General features: G+C 40.1%; 1 pseudogene; it reads right to left on the bottom strand.

The window, feature by feature from the left end:
* Positions 1-11,556: 11,556 nt before the first annotated feature.
* LOC127136423 (uncharacterized) lies at positions 11,557-12,870 on the bottom strand (annotated as a pseudogene).
* Positions 12,871-13,349: the final 479 nt, after the last annotated feature.

Below are 13,349 nucleotides of genomic sequence, written 5' to 3'. Positions count from 1 at the left end.
AGAAAAATGGTTGATAATGAATAGTTTTATAATTTTCTCATTTACTCCACAATGATGACATTATACTTAAATGCGAGAAGGGCCTTAATGAATAAGGATTATGACGATCCATATGTCGTTATCGAAGACATGGCGCAAAACCACTACTCACGGGGAATCGAGTGTACTCCTACATAGAAAGACCCTCAAAAGGGAGGCTTATATAAGGTGAGAACCTTGAACTATATAAATGCCAAAGTCGATGCTCTACTTTCAATTTTTCGCAAATTGAGTGTAAGTGTGATAGCCTCTACAATCCCTTCCTACGAAATATGTAAAGTAAATGGTGATACTGGTGTAGACTGCCAGATGATCCTCACTGGAGTAACTGGTCAAGATAGTGTTAACTAAGTTAACAATATCCAGTGAGGCAAACTTTATTCAAATACCTACAATAATGGATGGAGAGATCATCCCAATTTTCCTATAAAAATAACTCTATCTAGTTTGTAGCCAATCATATGCTAGCCAATCCTTCTGGTTTCCAAGGACATATGGGTGTGTTTACCAGTGTTTTCTGACAAACAACCGCTAGTCTTCCAATATTATATATTTTTGGTAACTTACATAATCGACTAGATTGATCCTAGGACATGTGTCTCAAGAACTATTATTACGGTGATTTGACTCATGGTTAAGTTTGTTTCTGGTTTATGAACAGCGGAAAGTGTTTTGACAACAAGTCTAAACGAAATTTATGACTTTATGAATAAAGAGTAACTGACGATAACTTTGTAGGAAAGTGTGTTTAAAGATAACGAAAGTACTTGGAAAAGGTGAAGATAAGTGACTTGAAGTAAATGTTTTAAGTTTTTAGAAAGTACTGGAAATGAAAACTTGGCGAAATGTAAATGCAAAGGTAAAAATGATGATAAAATACTGAAAATAAGGGCAATTCGACAGAAGAAAAGACAGTGAATAATTTTAATTTAAATGACTTGCATGAAATAGATAACATGAACGAAATTATGGTGTTCTTCATACATACATTTTCAGCATAAAACTCTTTTCTCTCGCTCTAGTACTTTGAGTATTTTTGTGAATTTCTGTATATCTGTTTGAACACACCCGAAATCTAAAACTAAGACCCCTATTTATAACAATTCGATCCTAACGGCCTCTACATAGATGACTGCCACGTTCGACATTTTCAAACGTTGCATGTCTCAGATGTTTCCACGTGTTGGCCTGACGAAACTGCTTCGTTTAAATTTCAAATCTTTCCTGCTTGAAGCTTCGTCTCTGTCAAAACGCCTACGTCGAAGAGAGCTTTGTGTAGATCCAAAAAATCTTCTAAGTCTCAGGCTTCGACAAGAAAGATTTGTTTACCCAAGAAAAATATTCAACAAACAGCTTCGACACAACCATTTTTTATTTATTCTCCAAAACGTAACACTTCCAAAGAACTTCAACTATTTGTCGAAATCTCCAGTTAACAAATTGCCCCCAATAGATGTCTATTTCGAATCAATATAGAAATGGGCATTTTTTGTAATCACCAGATTTCGACCAGAGACCTTTCACAAACCTAAAAGTCCATATTTGTCAGTTAATCATGATTTACTTTTTCAAAAACGTCTCATCAAAACGTGTGCGCAGTTATTTGTCATCATGAATTTCAACTTCCAAGAAAATGAACAATAATCCATGTACCCTTTTCTCAGAAAAACCACCACGTGGCCCACTACCCTGTAAAGTGTAACCAGTCAGCTTCGTAGGTTGATACTATAAAAGTTCACTTGTCTAAAAACGTTTCTTCTTCCCTAAAACCCTAATCCTTCAAAATCTTCATTTTCAACCTAAGTTCATCTTCTAAAACTTCTCTAAAAACGTTTCTTCTTCCCTAAAACCCTAATCCTTCAAAATCTCCAAAAAAAAAACCATAACAATGTCTTCTGATAAACAGCAAAAGCAATCAAAGAACATCAAAGGTACTGGATCCTCAAAAAGTTCCGCTTCTCAGAACATTCCAACTAGCACAACCATAACTGTTGGGGATCGGGAGTACATCACTGTTCCAAAACTTATGAAAGAACATAAAGCAATTTTTTCTTCTCAAGTAATGGTTCTTTCCTTACTTTCTGGAAATGTTAGGGTTTTTCGGCCCATTAGTCTCTGAAGAACATTTAGAGAAATGTGCGAAGTTTTTTCCCTGTTATCATACTACCAAACCCATAGCCAACAAAACCGTTTTCTCCAGAAATAATGAGGATCCAGTCCAAAGGGAGGCTTTTCAACTGGATTTTATCACTGATAGTTCCAGACCCTTTCGGTCTTGTCCAACTCTAGACAAATCCTATCTAGCTTGGTTAACGAAAGTTGAGAAAAGGAAAGCTTCATTTTGGAAAAAGTTGGGTATTTTTGACCTAATTCGGATGTCGAAGCTGGGGTTTAGGTACTGCCAACCTTATCCAACCTATATTTTTGGGATAGCACATATAACACCTTTTATTTCCCTTGTGGAATGATGACTCCTACGCTTTTCGACGTAGCTGCCATTTCTGGACTTCCTCCGACAGGAGAAACCTTCGACCCCTACCAAGACTGCGAAAACTTGATTGACTTCAACGTCAAGAACGCTTCGTTCAGTACTTATATTAATCTGTATCACGCTGATGGGGAAGAAGTTTCTGACATAGAACATATAGCATTCTTAGGTCTATGGTTGTCCAAGTTCTTCTTTTGCTGTAAATCTCTGCAAGTTGCAAAGAGATTTTTAACACTCGCTAACCAATTGCATGTTGGTCGAAGAGTGTGTTTAAGTGAACTCTTATTGGCTAGTTTGTATGAAAGTCTAGGATCGGCTAGTGCTAAGTTAAAGGAGTATGAAGCTGGTACCAACTTATTACTATCTGGGCCTTATTGGCTTCTTCAATTGTGGCTCAATGCTACTTTCGAATCCTTTTTGCTAACACAAGGAAACATTGATGAAAGTGCCCCAGAGATAATAAATCGAAGCATTAAGGGCACCAGACTCCTTCAACTGACTCCAGCGGATGATGTTGACAACTTACAAACTTCCCTCACCAAATACACCTTGATGTTCTCGAAGCGTCACCATTTCTTTCCTTCGATGGCTCCTTTTGCCAGTAGAACCCATGGTCCTTCCTGGTTCACTGCTTCGCTCGAAGATGCTGTGAAGAACGCCAACACAGAGATCAAAGATATATGGTGTGCCTTTCTCTTCCTAAGGCTGCTTGTTTCTAGGATCCTGCCAGTAAAGAGCCATGTGTGTCTGTTGGCTTATCAACCTAATTTTGTCTCTCGACAATTTGGGTTGTTTCAACTTATTCTTGTTTCTTTATTCAAACGAAAGCACGAGATCTACTGTGCAGGGACTGAATGGAGCGCTCGAGACATTGCAATCCACGAAGAATTTCATGCAAACTTTGCTGAATTTCAATTAATAGCCTACCAACCGTCGTTCTACTCCACCAATGGTTTTGCCACTTGGTGGACAGATTTCTATTCCAAGAATATGTTTTCTACTGCTGAAATCAAAGAACGTCTAACGAAGGCCTTTTCATCTTTGCAGGAAAATGTCCACAAGGGTAAGCTTACTCACTCTGAAGAAATCCAAGCATTCCAAAAGTACTTTGAAACTGTCTATGACCCAACGGACCTTGTTCGAACCGTTTGTGACGCAACGCCAATTTTAAAAGAGAAATTTGAAAAGTAAATTGCCAAAAGAAAATCTCTCCAAGTTGTAAAACCTGAATTAAAATATGATTTGGCCTTTGAGTGCGAACCACCCAAATTTCCAAATTTACCCAGTGCAGATTTTGCTTTGTCATTTTTCCCCCTTATCCAAACTGGTTCATATGTGGGGACATTTTTAACATACTAAAAAATGACCAACAAAAACCTGCTAAAAGAGTAGTTGCAACCAAACATACCTTAGACAGTTTCAAAGGCTTTCTTCACTTCGACTTAGCTGCAGTGAGAATTACTTCTCCGACATGTGAAGGTGTGGAATGTTTGGATTTCTTGGTTTTATAACCCCCTTTCGTCTTTTTTCCATTCTTTTAAATATTTGCATGTTTCGACTAACTCACATTCTCCTTTAGCCGTCGAAAGGAAGGTGGCAAAGAAAGAGAAGCCTGTGGCGAAAGCTAGTTCGAATACTGCTTCTAAGCCAACTACCTCTTCAAGCCAGGGAGTGCCTTTTGGTGTTGCTCCAGAAAAAATGAAGAAGAGTTCAAAGGTATTACATCAAATAACTTCTTTGTCTCTTTCGTATTTTTCTAACTATTTATAATTTTCTTTTCCAGGGTAGTGGCAAGCCTCCTTTGACGCCCAAGAAAAGAAAAGTCTCCACTACTAATATAATTCTTGTCGAAGATGATGAAGAAGATACTCCTCCAACTCCACTTAAGAAAAAGCAGAAAAAGCAGAAAAAGAATAAGGCAACAGTTGCCCCTTCCCAAACAAATAAATAACAAGGTGTCGAAACCAACATTCTCCCTCCTCTTCCAAAGGAAACTCCATCCCAGCCCTCTGGTGGCGCAGCGCTGGAGCACATTGGAAGCAATGCTTCCGACCCTGAGGCTCAACAGGTAGACTTCGACCTTGAGTGTTTTATCTTTCGATAAACTCATACTTTATTCTAACACTTTGTTTTCAGGACAAACCCATCACTCCCCTCATTTCTACCGCCAATCAGAGTGATCCTTCGAGCGGCATGAATCCATCTCCTCCTCCGATAATCAGCGGTGCTGTCCTTAATAAAGGATCTTCGACTGAAGCCCAAAATCTCAAAGCAGATAACGCCCAAAACGAGCAAGAAACCTTTTCTCTTGGTGAAGATGGTAAAAGAGATTTGAAGCACGTTGACGAGAAGGACTCAGCAGGGAAAGAAGATTCTGAGGATACTCCTAGTAATTCTCCTGCAAGAGTCGCGTTCCCTTCAGATGATGCTGATGAGGATGATCAGGATTCTGATGAGATTGAGGGGTATTTTCAGGAAGATGAAGACATGAATGTGGGAGAAGATGATCCTGAGGGAAATCAAACTGGAACTGGTGACGCCAACGTCGACACGATCCCAAATCCAATTAAAGTTCGACCATCCATCATCCAGACTTCGCCTATATCGCTCACTGAGGAGGAGAAAAAAGCTTTAAAACAAAATGACCCCCTCAAGTATGTAAGGTTAATGATGGCTCAAAGAGAATCTTCTTCAGAGCAAAGCATTTCTGGAGCTTCGACCCATTTTGGTGCTAGTGCAAACGAAGCATCACATGACGAACTCCTTCAGCAGGTGAAGAAGACAGTTTTTGATGTAGATCTCTTTGAAGAATTAAGGAATAATGTGGGAGCTAGCTTTGGCATAAAGAAGATGATAAGAAAGATTAACATCATTGCTTGCCCCACTGATATAGGTGAAGCCCTTATCGACATTCAGAACCTCATTGAACAAGTTTGTGCTGAATACCATAGGGAGGTGGATGCCAAAGCAAAGCTTCTATCAACTGAAAAAGCTCAAGCCACTGAGTTTGACAATACCCTTCGAACTTCACAAGCTTTTGAGGAGTTAGCCGCTTCCAGAAAGTCAGCCCAAGCAGAATTCGACACTTATACTGCTTCAATACGACTCTGGGAATCTCACATTGTAGAATTGCAGAAGAAGATTTCTGATGCTAAGGCGAAGCAGGCTGCTATCCAAGGCTTGGATAATACTGAAGTTGATGATCTGGCGAAGCAGAGCGTAGATCATGTCGAAAAGGCTACTGCTATGAATGAAGATATTGCACGCCTCAGAGGGGTTCAAGCGACTGTTCAGTACAAGATTGGCTTGGAGAAGAAAAAGTATGATCAGATGAGGGCCACCATTCCTCTTTTATTTTCTCATGTATTTGTTCTATTCGACTTTTGTTCATTTGTAATTTGATTAAGACGAAAGCCATTTTGGCAAAGTTTGGAGTTTAAATATCTTCACCATTTTGGCCATGAGATTTCTTTGCTTACTATGTTGTTATGATTTTAACTTCATGCATAAATGGTTTATACTTCTTTAAGTATTTCCCATTTACTTTTAGGATTCTTCGATCCTCTGTTAGTTCTTCTATTTCGTATGCATTATTTGAAAAGGCTTTTAGAATTCAAAAAGGTCCTTCCCAATGTGGAGACCATTTTCCTAATGTTTTATTCTTTCGATCCATAGGTAATATAACTTTCCAAACTAAATCATTTGTAGTGAAGGTTTTACCTTTGACCCTCTTATTGTATGCCCTTGCTACCCTTTCCTTCTGTCTTCTTAATACTTCTAACGCATGCAACCTTTCTTCGTCCAAATCCACCAGCTCATTTAACATCATTTCCCAGTATAAGTCAGATGGAATTTCTCCTTGTCTTTGGATTCTCACTGACTGCAAGTAGATTTCGACAGGTAATACTGCATCATGTCCAAATGTAAGCTGGAAAGGTGTAGTGTTAGTAGCTTCTTTAGGGGAGGTTCGACAAGCCCAAAGCGCTTGGTCTAAAGTTTTGTGCCAATTTTTTGGCTTCTTCCCTACATGCTTTTTGATTAAACTAATTATTACTTTATTGGCTGCTTCGACTTGCCCATTGGCTTGAGCATAATAGGGTGTGGATGTTAATAATTTGAAACTCATCTCCTTTGCAAACTCTTGCATCTTTCGACCAGTAAAAACTGATCCTTGATCTGTTGTTATACTTTCTGGGATTCCAAATCTATATAATATTTGCCTTTGAATGAATTCGATAACAGTTTCTTGATCCATATTTACTAAAGGTACTGCTTCGACCCATTTAGTGAAATAGTCAATTCCTACAAGTATGTACTTTTGACCTTTGGATGAATTGGGTCGAATTTCCCCAATTATATCTAATGCCCACCCTCTGAAAGGCCAAGGCTTAATAATTGTATAAAGCTCACTTGCAGGAGCATGTTGAATTCCTGCATGTATTTGACATTCTTGGCAACCCTTAGCAAAATCTATACAATCTTTTAACATGGTGGGCCAATACATTCCATATCTGAAAAGCAACCATTTCATCTTATGGCCTGCCTAGTGTGCTCCACAAGCTCCACTATGTACACTGGATAATGCCAAGTAAGCTTCGTTTTCTCCTAAACATTTCAACAAGATCCCTTCAGGGGTTTTCTTGAATAATTCATTCCCCATCAACACATAAGATAAAGCCCTATACTTGGTTTTTCTTTTTGTATCTGTCGAAGGGTCCTTGAGATAATTAATAATTGCATTCCTCTAATCTGTATCTATTAAGGTATCAATGGCCAGTACTTCAAACTCCTCTTTGTTAGCATATCCTAACTGAGTGCTTTCCAAATCTGTCGGAGACAATCTGGCAGCCATTGCCTTTCCTCTTACTTCGACAGGTTCTTCTAGCTTCCCTTTTGAAATTCTATACCCTGAAGCTATTTGTGCTAAGTCATTAGCTTCTTGGTTTTTTATTCTAGGGACATGTTTAATGTCGATGTATTCGAATTTTTGAGTAACCTATTTGCAATGACGAAGTACATAATCAAATTTTCTTTTATACATTTATACTCCTTCATCAGTTGCTTGATTACTAATTCTGAGTCTCCTTTAATTTCGACCCTAGTTGCCCCCAATTCCAACAAAGCCTCAAGCCCCGCAATAAGGGCTTCATATTCTGCTTCGTTGTTAGAACAAGGGGGACCTTCAATTCTATATTTGAGTTTTGTTGGAATTCCGTCAGGAGAAATTAACATGATCCCAACCCCACTTCCATCCTTATGAGTGTAACCGTCGAAGAATAATCTCCAAGGTTTCAACTTAACTTGAAGTTGAGGATTTTCGACCACTGCATGGTCTATAATAAAGTCTGATACTATTTGTCCCTTCATTGCCCTTAAGGACATAAAGGTTAAAGAGTATTCAGTGAGTGCTAAAGCCCATTTTCCAATTCGATTGTGCATTATTGGCTTAGATAACATATACTTGATGACATCAAAATGTGAAGAAACGTATAAATCAATAGGTTTTATATAATACTTTAGTTTAGTACAAGAGAAATACAAACAAAGACACAACTTTTCTATTGAAGTGTATCTAGTTTCTGCATCATTTAAAACCCTACTAAGATAATAAATGGCTTTTTCGACGCCATCTTCATTCTCTTGTGCCAACATGCTACCTATGGTAGTGTCGGAAGCTGATATATACAGTCCCATAGGCTTCTTTCCACATGGTGGTGACAAGATATGAGGATTCGTCAGATAATGTTGGATCTTGTCGAATGCCTTTTGATGTTCGTCATTCCATTCAAACTTCCCTTGTTTTAGGCGTAGGAGGGGAGAGAAGGCTTGAGTTCGACCACTTAAGTTTGAGATGAATCTTCTTAGGAAGTTTATCTTTCCTAATAATGATTGCAATTCTTTCTTGGTTGATGGTGCTTTGGTCTCCATAATAGCCTTCGTCTTATTCTGATTGATTTCTATCCCCTTTTTATGGACCACAAAGCCTAGAAAATCTCCAGCCTGCATAAAGAATGCACACTTAAGAGGATTCATTTTTAAGCCATGTTTTCTCACTCTTTCGAATGATTGGCTGAGATGGGTTAGATGATCTTCATCTGACGTAGATTTTATCACAATATCGTCTATGTACACTTGCATAAATGTCTCTATATAATCATGGAATATAGAATTCATTGCTCGCTGGTATGTTGCCCCAGCGTTTTTTAGGCCAAAGGGCATAACTATCCACTCATAAGTGCCTATTGCCCATGGACATCGAAAGGCTATTTTAGAAACATCCTCTTCTGTAATGAAAATCTGGTTATAACCAGAATATCCATCAAGCATGCTGAGATATTCATAGCCTGCAGCTGAGTCAACCAGCATCTCTGCCACAGGCATTGGATACTCATCTTTAGGAGTTGCTGTATTTAGATCACGAAAATCTATACACACTCGCAAAGAGCCATTTTTCTTGATAACAGGAACTATATTTGCAATCCAATCGACATACCTTGTGGTCCAAATGAAATTGCATCGAAGAAGTCTTTCGACCTCTTTTTTTATCTTTGAGAGGATCTCTGAGGCGAATCTCCTTGGAGTCTACTTGATGGGCTTCTTGCCATCCTTGATAGGAAGCTTTAATTCGACCAAGTCCCTCTTCAAACCAGGCATCTCGTCGTAGTCCCAAGCAAAGCAATCTTTGTTTTCTCTTAGAAATTCAATTACTCTTACTTTCAACTTGGGGTCCAGTATAGTGCTGATGTAAGTGATCCTTTTTGTACTCCCATTTCCGAGATCAATTTCTTCAAGAAGGTCTTGCGCTAACATCTTCGCACTTGCCGTCACTGGATCTTTTTCGAATCCCATAGGCTCTTCGTCATAGATGACATCTAGCCTCTGTTCTGTTAGTTCCATAGGTACCTGTTCATCAGGGGGTTTTGGTTTAGAGTACTCTCCAGGTCCTGTATTATAGATTTCACCATATGTGGTTTTGTCAGCCATGTTTGTTATCTCGGCTTCGAGAGCCGCTTGTCTTTTGTTCTCAGCCATGTAGGCCGAAATCTTTTCGAAAAGAGAAGACTCAGTCATAATACAGGTCTTCATCCCAGCCTATTGGCCGTAGATGATTCCCCTTCTTCTGGGTCTCCCATAATTTCCTTATCCCACTGAAAGCCATTGGGATGAAGAGTCAAGAAGTACAAGGCATTTTTATTTGGGGCGTAGCCTTCTTCAGCTGGGTGGCATGGTCCTATGTGAGCCAAGTTCCTGTCGAAGTTCTTCTTGTCTACATGGTTTACTTCTGCCATGAAGTAACTTTGGTCAGCTTCAACATTTTCTACCACACCATCTTCTCTCCAGATGGATATCCTCTTATGCATGGTCGAAGGAACTGCCCCTATTCCATGTATTCATTCTCTTCCTAGTAGTAAGTTGTAATTTGCCTTCGCGGGTATTACCATGAACATTGTTGGTCTTGTGATTGATCCAACAGTCAGATCCACTTGTATGACACCTAGAGTTTGTCCTATCTTACCCTCATAATTTGACAATACCATATTGTGAGGTTTGACATCAGTGTCGAACATACCTATCTTCTTTAACATGAATTGGGGCATCAAATTGATTGTTGCTCCTCCGTCCACCAAAACTTTATTCACCCCCACATGTCCAACTTTGGCCCTAATGTATAGGGGTTTGAGGTGACTCTGCATCCCTTGGTGAGGCCTTTCAAAAAGAGCGTTCTGCTCTTCGACAGCGCCGCTAGTGAGAACGTAGTAACACATTGGCTTATGCTTTGCCATCTCCGCAGCATCCGCTTCCTCATTATCTTCAACCTATGTCTCCTGGTTATATTCGTACGGCAGGACTGAGACTACATTGCAATTCATATTAACAGAAGACATTCCGTCAGACTCGAAGTCGTCAGTGAGCATTTCCTCCTCTCTTACTTGTTCCTTCTGAACTTTCTGACTTTTGTTTACATCTGGAAACAACTTCCTTCCTACAGGTGGTTTGGTCGAATTCGTGACATTTGGGGGAACCTTGACGCTGCTGGATTCTCCAATCTCTTTTGGATTCATCTCTCTTTCAGCCTTCCTCAACCTCTAATGTCTTCTCCACTAGGATCTTGACATAGGATTCTTTCCTTTGTAGTTCTCTAGCCTGATAACCTCTCTCTTGGATGCCTGGAACTGTTTTTTATAAGCCCAAGAGGTTCTTCCTCCATCCTCAAAACTTCTCCACTTTCCTTTCTTCGACCCCGCCTGAGTCCATTTGTCCTCAGGGACTTCTTCTGGCAGTTTAAACATAACTCTTTTCACCCTTGGGTGAGGGTTGTCTGGCCTCCTAGGTGCTCCCCTCTTGTCGAAGATATACATATTTGGGTTACCTCCATGTCCGTCCCAACCTTGGTTAGATGGGATTCTTTCGAACGCTTCAGCTAATTCTCCGTTGTACACTGCCCCACACCTGGGACACATCAAGCATTCTGTTTCATACTTGTAGCAACGCACAATAAAACCAAGAAGGCTTTCTCCTGGCGTGGGATACACCTTCTGTAATTAGCTCTCCTTCCTCCAGTTTCTCTCAGTCTTTGTTCGTTGCCATCTTTCATAATCCTCAGCCACCATTCGACATATCCTGATGCTGCACCTTGGGCACAACAACATGTCAGAATTTATTTTGTGACATCTCCAAAGGTATTCCCGTAGGCTTTCGTTGGCTTTGGGATAGCCAAATTTCATCCCCTCTTGCTCCATCTTCAGACATTTCTCCACTTCCTCCATTTTTTTTTGGGGGGGGGGGGGGGGGGGGGGGGATTGTTTCAGATCCACCATGTTGACACCTAGACTGGCGCCATCAGTGATTGAAATTTCCTCGAATTTCTTCCTTAGGCCCTCAGTAGCCTCAGTTGCTTTCCCCTTAAGACCTTCGGTGGCCCTTGGTTCGATGTTAGCACCCTGTTTGCCTTTGACAGAGATTCCAAAGGGAACATCGTGATTTAGGCCATCAGTAGCCTGCTTTCCATCTAACGCATGGCCTTCAGTTCATGTTGCCTTTACAGCCTCCACCTCCCCTACGTCAATCATGTTGATTTCGACTGGTTCAGCATAATTTGTATCAGCAATGTTGAGGGGATCAACGTCAACCTTCATCTGGTTTTTTCCCTTGTCAGCGAACTTGAGGCGGTCATCCCTAATTGCATTCTGAATAAGATCCCTGAAAAGAAAGCATTGTGAGGTTTTATGGCCTAAAAAATTGTGATATTTACAAAAGCCTCTTTTCTTTCGTTGTTCCAACGGAGGAATTTTGGTATTAGGAGGCACTATCATTTGGCCATCTTTTACTAATAAATCGAAGATCTCGTCATATTTGGTAACATCAAATGTGTAAGTCTTTTTTGGAAATCTATCACTCTTTTCAGTTTCGACAGGGTTCCTGCCATTCGAAGGTGTAAGTAATTTGCAGGCATAAGGTGGTGCTTCTTTTAATTCAGCCAAATCTACTTCGAATTCCTCAAGACTATAAGGGTCATCAGAGATTTCAGACTCCCCGTCTTCGAATTCGACATAAGCAACTCTCTCTTTCTTATAACTCTTATTCTCTCTGGCCTTTTCAGATTTTAAAAGTTCGACCTGTCGAACTCTGTCTGCTAATTGGGCCATATCTCTTAGATGCTGGGTATCTAACTTTTCCTTATGGAATAGTCTAAACCTCCAGTGGCCATTTCGACCAACTCGTGTTCAGGCACTATTGTAAAGCATCTAGATTTCAACAAACGGAACCTATTCGAATAATCATTTATAGGTTCAGTGAATTTTCTTTTGATACTGGCTAATTCCTTAAGACTTATCTTAGTTAGGCCCATGTAGAATTTTTCATGAAACAATCTTTCCAACTGAGGCCAAGCATCTATGGAATTTGGTGGCAAAGTTGTAAACCACGTGAAGGTGTTCTTTGTTAAAGAACTGGGGAAATATTTCATTCTTAGGTTCTCACTGTTCGCCAAATCCCCTGCCTCAGTCATGTATCTATCTGGCTATGTGTTCTATAGTGGATTCACTAGTGTCCCCTGAGAATTTGGTGAACTTAGGGATTTTACAACCCCTTAGTAACTCTGTTTGTAGGACATATTTTGATAAAGGAGAGGAATAATTTGGCCATCGAAGTCCTGTATTCAGACCATTCTGGGCCATGATTCCCTCTATCATACTAGTTAAATCATTTTCCATAATGTTTTTCCGTCTGACCCTATGAATTACTTCGTCTGCATCCTGGTCTCTATTAACCATTATCACTCTCCTAGGTTGTTCTTCAGGGACTTCTCGTCGAATTGGCTGTTGTTCCAATCTTGCCCCCATGACCCTTTCGTCAGGCGCTTGCCTTGGTGGTCGAACCTGATCTATAGTTGGTTCTTCTCCCTAGATTATAACCTGGTTTGGCCTGCGTCGAACAGAAGACTATGGGGCGCCTAGGAAATCTGTTATGCGTCCCATCTGCGCCGACAGTTATTGGTATGTTTGGGCGTTGTCAGTGTTAGTCCTATTCACATTTTGTATCAGGGGAGAAAAAATGGTATTCATTTCTCTGGCCAGAACTCCTACCATATCATGGTTACTGGCATCCATTTGTTGTCTAAAGGCTGCCTGGTTATTCATTTTAAGGGTAGGTAATAGGGTGGTGACTCCCTGTGATTGGGTATTTCGACCTACATGGTTCATGCCAGAGCCAAAATTTTGAATTGGTGAAATAACCGTATTATGTGGTTGAGTATATATGGAAGAATTATTTTGAAGTCCCGCCATGGCGGTAGATGGCATTCCATCTGTGTATTCTCTCA

The sequence above is a fragment of the Lathyrus oleraceus genome, chromosome 4 (assembly GCF_024323335.1).
Source record: "Lathyrus oleraceus cultivar Zhongwan6 chromosome 4, CAAS_Psat_ZW6_1.0, whole genome shotgun sequence".
NCBI classification, from domain to species: domain Eukaryota; kingdom Viridiplantae; phylum Streptophyta; class Magnoliopsida; order Fabales; family Fabaceae; genus Lathyrus; species Lathyrus oleraceus.
The sequence above is the reverse complement of the archived record's forward strand: the minus strand, read 5'-3'. Positions and strand labels throughout refer to the sequence as shown.